Source organism: Asparagus officinalis, chromosome 8 (genome assembly GCF_001876935.1).
Source record: "Asparagus officinalis chromosome 8, Aspof.V1, whole genome shotgun sequence".
NCBI lineage: Eukaryota > Viridiplantae > Streptophyta > Magnoliopsida > Asparagales > Asparagaceae > Asparagus > Asparagus officinalis.
In genome coordinates this window covers 125547263-125555887 of record NC_033801.1, presented here as the reverse complement: position 1 = coordinate 125555887, position 8625 = coordinate 125547263, and the positions used below count along the sequence as shown (strand labels likewise).

Genomic DNA, 8625 nt, shown 5'->3' with positions numbered 1-8625 from the left:
TTTTTTTTTGTCATGAAACTAAAAACAATGAAATACTAGGATGAGACTTATCAAGTAGGGCATGCAACTTGTTCGAAGAAGGACGTTTGAACGTCATCAGCATCATTCAGCTAATAATTTGTCATCTAAGGTTTCGCCTATAAATTCTTCGTGGTCAAAGGAAACAAATAAAAAAACTTTTTCGTTGAATAAAATGCTTAATTTTAATCCTCTGTTCTTTTTCATTATAGCTGGAAACCGTTCGTGCATTTACCAAGACGCCCTTCTTCTCTCCAGATTAAGCCGCGTTCATGATGAGGTACGCTTTAGACACATTTTCTAAAAAAAAAAAAAAAAAAAAGGAAAGTGAACAATGCCAGAAAAGATGGGTGTAATGATCAAGACATTATTCTAATTAACAAGAGATCTAGAAATCCGTAATCATTGTTTAAAAAATGGTGTCTCCGCTAATTTTTTTTTCCCATGTAGAATGAAGGACACCACTTATCAGGAATCTTATTAAACACAGGTACCCAGGAGGGTCCAGGTCAGTAGATAAGTTGCCTATGAGCAGTACACCAAAGTCTGAAGTTTGACTCTCTTGCAAAGCATCCGTAGGAATTTAATTTCCTGAAATACCCGAGGCCGTGCGCAGGGGACGCCCCTTAGCCACATCCGATAATTTGATACCCGTATGATTCAAGGGATCGTACTTAAACAACGCTTCTCAATGTAATCCACTTGTTTAGCGACTACTATTCATGCAAATATTAAAAGTTTATTACCAAGCTCATAAGAAATTAGACGCACCATATGTTTGAAACTTGAAGCGCCTAACCATTTTTTCCCCTCAAACAAATGAAACAAGATGGTCATGAAAATAGTTTTTATATAGGGGGGTAAAAAAGGAAAGAAGACAGTTCACGTACGGCACTGAGAAGTGAGAATGCGGTTGCCACATGCTCATAAATCCGCCATGCTCAATCAAAGGAAGAGTAATCAACACAACAGTAGAACAACTGTAAGGCGCAAGGGAAGCACATCGCCAAATTCAAAGCATATTCATCTCAGCTTTGTACTTTTCAATTGAAATAGTAAACTGAAAATTGAAATAAATAAAATAAAATATACGCATCACATCATTTTAGGAGTATGTTTGCCACGTGCATGCTCCCAATTAGAAAGCGAGAACACTTGCAAGCTGGATCGGTACGTTGGGTCAAAAATCTTCTGGCGTGGTGGTATAAATTTAGGTGGAGCCCAAGAGAATGGCAGCAGCGGAAACAGAGTAAATACTTTGGGTCCCTACAAAATTGAAGCGCATTAGTCAAAGAACACATTTGAGTCGGCAAAGGTCAAAACCCTGAAAGCGCAAGAAAAGGATCTCTGTTTTCATCGATGTGATGCCGTGTGGACAAGGTAAAAGAATAGTGTACTCCACAGAGATGAGAGATAACATCAATATTACTCCGGCTAGTATTTTCAAGGGAGTACTCATCCTATCAGAACTGCCCGCTCGACAAGGTAAAAGAGTATGATGCTCCATGAAGATGATAGATAACATTAATATTACTCCGCCTAGCATTTCCGATGGAGTGCTATCCCTATCAGAACCGCCCGCATGCGAGCGGATCGTTCTACGGCTCATGTGCTAAATAAGGGGGCAATTGTTAATTTGCCCCACAACTTAGTGGTTCAGAAGGTTCTAAGAGGATGCACGGTCTTTCCAATAATAGTAGAAATCTGAGTCCAACATTTGCTACTACAAATCTATTTACTTTCAACCAAATGACCCTTGGTTGTCAAATTGATCTCTTATCGAACATGGATATATCTAGAGGGTTTTTGGTGCCTTTGCCTGAGTAAAATTATTTATAAAGAGATATATAAATTTATATAGATGGCCCCCAAAAAGTTGGGGGCTATATACAACTATGAAGGACTATTGTTGAAACTTAGGCTCTGTTTGGCAAAACTAGCTGAAAGCTGCGAGATTATAGCTGAAAGCTGTTAAGCTAGCTAAAAGCTGTGAAATTGTAGCTGAAAGCTGTTAACTGTGTAGCTAGCTGATTGACTAGAGCTGTTTGGTAAAAGTAGCTGTACAACTAGCTTAAATTTGTTAAATGACTATAAAGGACATGCAATATTATTGATATAAAATTAGAATTATTAGGGGTAAAAACGGAAGAAAAAAATTGGCAGCTCCTTCCCAAAGACAAACGCTACTTGAGGTAGCTTTCCAAAAGCTACTTGCAAAAGACACAATCTCCAAAATAATCTCCTCCTATTTTTGGTCACCAAACAGCTCTACTAGCTTATTGACCAAGTCAATAAGACACAAGCTCTTAGATAAGACACTTTTTTTGGTTGCCAAACAGTACCTTAGTATGATCTTGTTGAACATTTGTGATAGAAATGAAAATACTCGTGTATTGATGTGAAAATGATAATGAAAAATACCATTTGTTTAAGATCCTTCTGAATAAGTTTTCATACAGGTAGAGTTTATGTTATATAAATACTAATTTATATGTATAATTGTATACGTAACACCATAAAAATTTGGATCCATCCCTAATCCTTATTGATGCCATGCCATAGTTCTCTTCTCCTAGAAAGATCCCAGAGAAAATACCGTATTATAAGTTTAATAAAAGTTCCCACAAAGAGGAAGTCAGGGGGGGAAAAGAAAAACAAGATTAAACTAGTAATCTTATTCTGAGTAACAAACGATTAAATTAGTTCATATTTTTAGATAAGAATTATATTACTCCTGATTCTCCTTAGATGTATAGAAAGAGAGAACTTTTTTCTGCGTGTAAATGCAATTAAAAAGGCAAAGCCATCTCTGTAAACACAAACCTCAACTCATGTAGCTGGTTAGATACTTTTGCGTTCATCTTCTCAACATGCATCCGTAAGTGCTGAATTTGTGCTCTCCAAATCTTTTAGCTGTACAGTGAATGCCAGGGTTGGGTCAATTCCAATAGAATTTCCCTCATTTAATTAGTCCATAATGATCCTGAACGAATACCTTAAATCCTTAAAAAAATAAAAAGAAGATAGATCTAATAATCCAAACTGCTAACCTTATTGGCATTCTAATTCAAACCGAAGAAAAGACTTCCACTTCTAGTTGAATGGTTTCCAAAAGAAAAAAGCCATATAATTGAAGGTTGTAACATACCGACAAGATAGAAGATTGACATTGAATTTCAAGCACCCTATATAAAACAATAAAGAAACTAAGGACGAGGAACTAATTGCCGAAAGATTAACTAGAAACTGAATATGTCAAGATTTTGATGGTGTGCATTAACTAACTAAATGGTTGAGAACAATGAATTGCTCACCCTAAAACCTAACACCTTGATAATGGCGAGTGACCTGATTGCATCCTCAGATAAAAGTAAAAATATTAACCCTTTACGATTTATCTTGACTCAGATGGTATGCAATGAATAACAAAAAAGGAATCATGTATATATACACAAATATCTTTATACATCAAACATATATTTGTATCTAAAGAAGTCATTATATTGTGAATGTTGTTAATAACTAAATAGCCTTAAAGAAGACATTATATCTATAACTCAACCTACCACAAAAAGGAGGATAGCAAGCCTCTCACTCTTCGACAATTCAGAATGCACACATCCTACAAGAATTTCAAGATAAAGATCGGATCAATGGAAAATAAACATGCATCTGAAAGTAACAACCAGACCAAAAATTAAGGATCAAATCTTACCATTCTAAGAATTGTCGGCAACAGTCACTGATATCTTAAGAATTAAATTGCATAGAGAAACTTAGAAAGCATCCCTGTTCCAGAAAATCATAATTTCTTTGTAAACCAGTAGTTCCCTTGTTTATCATTCGATAATTAGCATTCTCCAGAGGAACGCAACAAGTCATCTGAAAGATAAGAAATGAAAAAGTATGATGTCGTGCTTAAACATGGGGCAATGTGGATAGTAAATCAACCTCCAGATTCTTCAATAATATTCCCACAATAGCTACAGCAGAGAGGCTTTTCGAGGAAAAAAAGAATATGGTAAGTTAACATAGGCAGTAAGCAAGTTGGAAAGCAAAGGCATCCCTGTCCGGGGTTCAGTAACACGAAACATAGAAAAATAGCAAGCTTTGAATTGAAGTGGAAATTTCAGTTTTAAATCTCATGATTGAAACTACCTACATGTTATTACCGGTTGCCTTTCTTAGATTATTTGGGTCAAGGAAAATGCAAAAGGCAACCATTATGTTGGTAATTATAGTTACAAGATAGAATATTATGACTGTGAAGAAGAAACAACCAATGATGCGACTTTTGAGTGCAATAAAGCACATGAGAAAATTATCATAATCCCAATTTTAAGCAGAATAAACCAATATGAATGGTGATGATGCATAAGAGGTAATAATCAGTATAAGGAAGGTACAGAAAGTTCCTCATTACAGCAGTTACCATTTTTTGGATTTTGACCATACCAATAAATTACTGTGCCTTTTAATCAAACAATATTAAGAACATATTCACAGCTATACCCAATTAAACATTATGTCTTCAGTAGGTAATGTTTATGGATAATGACAATTAATCATTGGATTATGTCTTCAGTTGAATTAAACATGTCAAGAAAGTTCCTTGGACCTTCCCTATAGCTGTTGTCATTTCTTTGACATTGCACACTCATACAAAGAAATTACTGGACAATTCTATCATTAAAAAATTTGAGGTACTATTACATATCGCAAGAATGAAGTAGTAGTGATTTGGAGTAGGTTATCTAGCAGACAGTAAAAACAGTTATATTTAAAGGATAAATGGATAATGATGGTCCAAAAACAATTGGATCATTTAGCTGCAACAATTCTTTGCAGAAATACATATCACATATCAACATTACCCTTATAAAAATCATGGCCAGATAAGAAAACAAAGGAATCTTATCTGAAGTTCAAACTTGACTACGTTAACAGACTTTCCAACTACATCACTTTCCAGAATTGCAGATTCATAACCAAGGCCAGGAGTTACATGCATATGGCCATCGACCATATCTTCTGAATGCCGATGTCTCGAAGTAACCATCTACATGTCTGATGTCACAGTATAGGGACCAAACTTTCTTGAAAAACATTAATGACCTCCATCATAATTTCATGGGGATGAGCTTGTGATTGTTGAAATCCATAAGAAGGGCCATGCTTATCTCTAGATGTAACAGAAAAAAATAGAAAATGAAACACATAAGGGAGAAAACATCAGAAGACCTGATATTTAAGAGCCCATTTTATTTCAGTAGGGGGAAAAATGCATAACAGATAAATGTGCAGTTGCTGAATTTGGAGCATACCCGAAAACATTTATGAGAAACCAGATTCCTAAGATGACAATTTGAGTTGATTCTTTTCTAACCCGACCACACAAAATTTGACAAAAACAATAAATAATCATGTTGCACAAGCTAATGGTCATCCAATAAATAGTTCAAAGATCATACCATACTTTCCTAAATTTTACTCCAAGATAGCCCCTAGCAGCACAGTACTGATTGTCTACAAACAAATATAACGCATAGCTCCCTACAGGGAAATAGTATACCAGGTAAACTAAAAAAAAGGCTTTCTTTCTTTCTTCTTTTTTTTTGGGGGGGTGGGGGGAGAACCCATTGTAACTATACGTTGACGAAATTCATCGTCTATCTACAGAGAAGACATCAGAACAGAAGTACCATGAAGTGAAATTGGTATAAGTTTGTGTCCAACTACAGCATAACAAGAGTGAAATAAATTGCACATAAACTTCGTGAAGTGAAATTGTTATGAACTTTGTAACGAAGTATAATATAATAAGAGGGAACTAAATTGCACATTACCTTAAATAACCACAAAACTCATGCAGTCGAAAACCCATAATGTAGGCCACCAATATAAAACACTTCCAGATAGACAATAACAACAACGAAGCCCATATCCCAAATTTTTTGGTCTGCTACTTCCAATCTGTTATATGATGAGGGCTATCTCCTTCAACAAATTAATAACGATTATATCCTTCTTCACATCCTTAAGCAAGTTCTCAAAGACCTACCTCCAGTCCAACTTTCTGTATTAATTATAATCTTATCACTTCCACTAATTGGTGCATTGAATGACCATAGCAGCACATGGCCAAACCATCTCAAACAATTTTCTTTCATTTAATTCTCAATAGGAGTAATCTTTAAGTTCCTATAAATGCACTCATTCCTTATCCCATCTCCTAATGTATATCCCCTCATCAATCAAAGGATTATCATTTCTATTACACTCATTTTTTGCACACGTTTCTTAATTCCCCAACATATCATTCTCAAAAAAAAAAAAATCTTCAATTCCGGAGATATTCTATGATCAGACAAGATTCTAGAAGCATTGCTCCACTTCAACTATCCATACTTGATTTGAATCATTTGATGAATCATATCATTCTCGATCTCATAATCTTAATGTATGATTTATCGTAAATAGCAAAATGATTACCTATAGATATTTCCTGACTATCAATATGTAATATTTTTAACCTATTAACTAGAAGTATGAAATTTTCTATCGCATGCTGCCAAATTTTGAATGGACCAGAAATGAAAATGCTACAATGAATGTGTGGGTATACACTTAGAGATAAGAGATAAGAGATGAATGCATTTATAGGAGGTCAGGGGTTGCTCCTATTGAGGATAATTTTCTAGAACATCAATTGAGATGGTTTTGCTATCAGTGCCATAAACGTACTACCAAGAAGAGGTGATAAGACATAATTAACATAGTAAGGAGGACTAGAGGTAGATCTAAGATAACTTGGTTGGAAGTATTCAATAAAGATATGATAATAGTAAACTTAAAAAAGAGGAGGTAGCCCTGAATAGAACTAAATGGTAGAATAAGATTCATATAGCGGACTCAAAAATCTAGGATAAAGGCTTTGTTGTTGTTGAATGTGCCAAAGTTCTAAAAAAACAAGCTTACACGCCTTAAGATGCTTGGCCTAATGGTCTAAGCATTGGGTTTAAGCATCCTTAATTGATTAAGAGGTGCCATTTGTTTCTTAGTACATCAAGAAGGAAGGGACGCTAATTTATAAAGTACAAAATCACCCAAAGTTCAAGTTCAAGGGGTTAGTGAAATCTACCCTTTTTAAATCTTCCAATTTCACAAATTTTATGTTGTGTTTTGATACAAACCGGAGATAACACAAAATCTGTTTTCCTTATGCGTTTGCTTTGACATAAAGACAATCCTAATCTAATAGTTTTTTTCTACATTGTGGTTAGGTTAGCTTTTGGAGGTAGCTAGTGAAAATTATTTAGCCCAATGATAGCCAGAATATCAACCGATATTTAAAGTAAGAAATTTAATTACGAACACCTATAGTCAAGAAAAGTAAACTATAAAGTTAAAAAGGCCCTTCGGACACTCCAATTAAATGAGTCTCACCGAGTGTGTTACACAGCGGCGAAATATAGTTTCGAGGTCATGCCATGTGGTTGCTTGAACTTGGCATATACAACACAGATGGCAGAGGCACTCGGAAAACAAAGCGCTCAAAGCTGTTCAACATAGTATTAATAGAGGAGAAGGAAAGGAAGAGAGGAATCAAAACCCATATCCTTTCCTTTTTCATTCATTTCTTAATCAATTTCTTTCATTTTCTTTCTCATATCACAAAATGGAGCAAGCAACTGGCCAGAAGAGCGTGATCCACTGAAAAATTGCTCCTTGATTCGTTGCTTTACTCCGTGATTGGTAAAAATCTGAACAATTTTTCGGCTTCATAATTACTTTTTTTCACTCCTGCTTTACTCCTTGATTCATTTCTTAACCTCTTAATCTAGCTATTTTACAAGTATTAGCTGTTTCTATCTACTCTAGCACATCCTAGATCGAGATTGAGCAAAACCTATATCAAATCGACCACAAACTTGTGAATCTGTGATTATCATCCTATCCTAATTTTGGGGGGCCTGTTCTGGATCAACCCTTTTGATTTTAGATCAGTGATGATAGATACGTATCAGGATTATATTTCCTAATCCTTGAGCTTAAATAACTTGTCTAGGTGGTTTCAGAGGCTGATTTTCTTAATACGACTGCTTCTAAAACATTTTTCACTGACAACAAAAAACTGCATAGTTTCATAAGCGCTATCCAATAGCTTTAACGCCAAAAGTATTCTAGTTAGAACCAAAATTATTTTGTTGTTCAAAGCATTGCCTAAGAAAAAATTCACATACTAAAAAGCGTATACACGTAGTAAAACAACTCTTCACTGAAGGAACTCATTCCAACTATAATCTGCTAAAAAAAACATTTCTTGGTCGGTCTTGCGGCGGCGAAAGAAGCTTGCAAAGGTAGAATACTTCAAGGTTCCATGTTTGGATTATGAATCTAGTTATGGTAGATTTATCTCAAATTGTGCGCATCTACTTGCTCGTGTTTTCTTTATTTGGTTCGGAAGCTGAACAACATATTAAAATGTCTAAACTCCAAACGCACCCATATCGACTGCTAAGTTGTCAGGTTAGGGAAGTCAATGTGTATGCCAATTTGCATCAAGTACACAATATATATCCAATCATATAAACATATTATATTGTT

The 8625-nt window shown here is 35.1% G+C and overlaps 1 long non-coding RNA gene across 1 annotated transcript; it reads right to left on the bottom strand.

Annotated features, from left to right (window-relative positions):
* LOC109822300 lies at positions 976–5526 on the bottom strand. The gene is made up of 4 exons (XR_002242075.1): positions 3734–5526; positions 3585–3640; positions 2842–2931; positions 976–1284 (listed from the first exon to the last, which is right to left on the bottom strand). It is a non-coding gene; the product is annotated as an uncharacterized LOC109822300 (long non-coding RNA).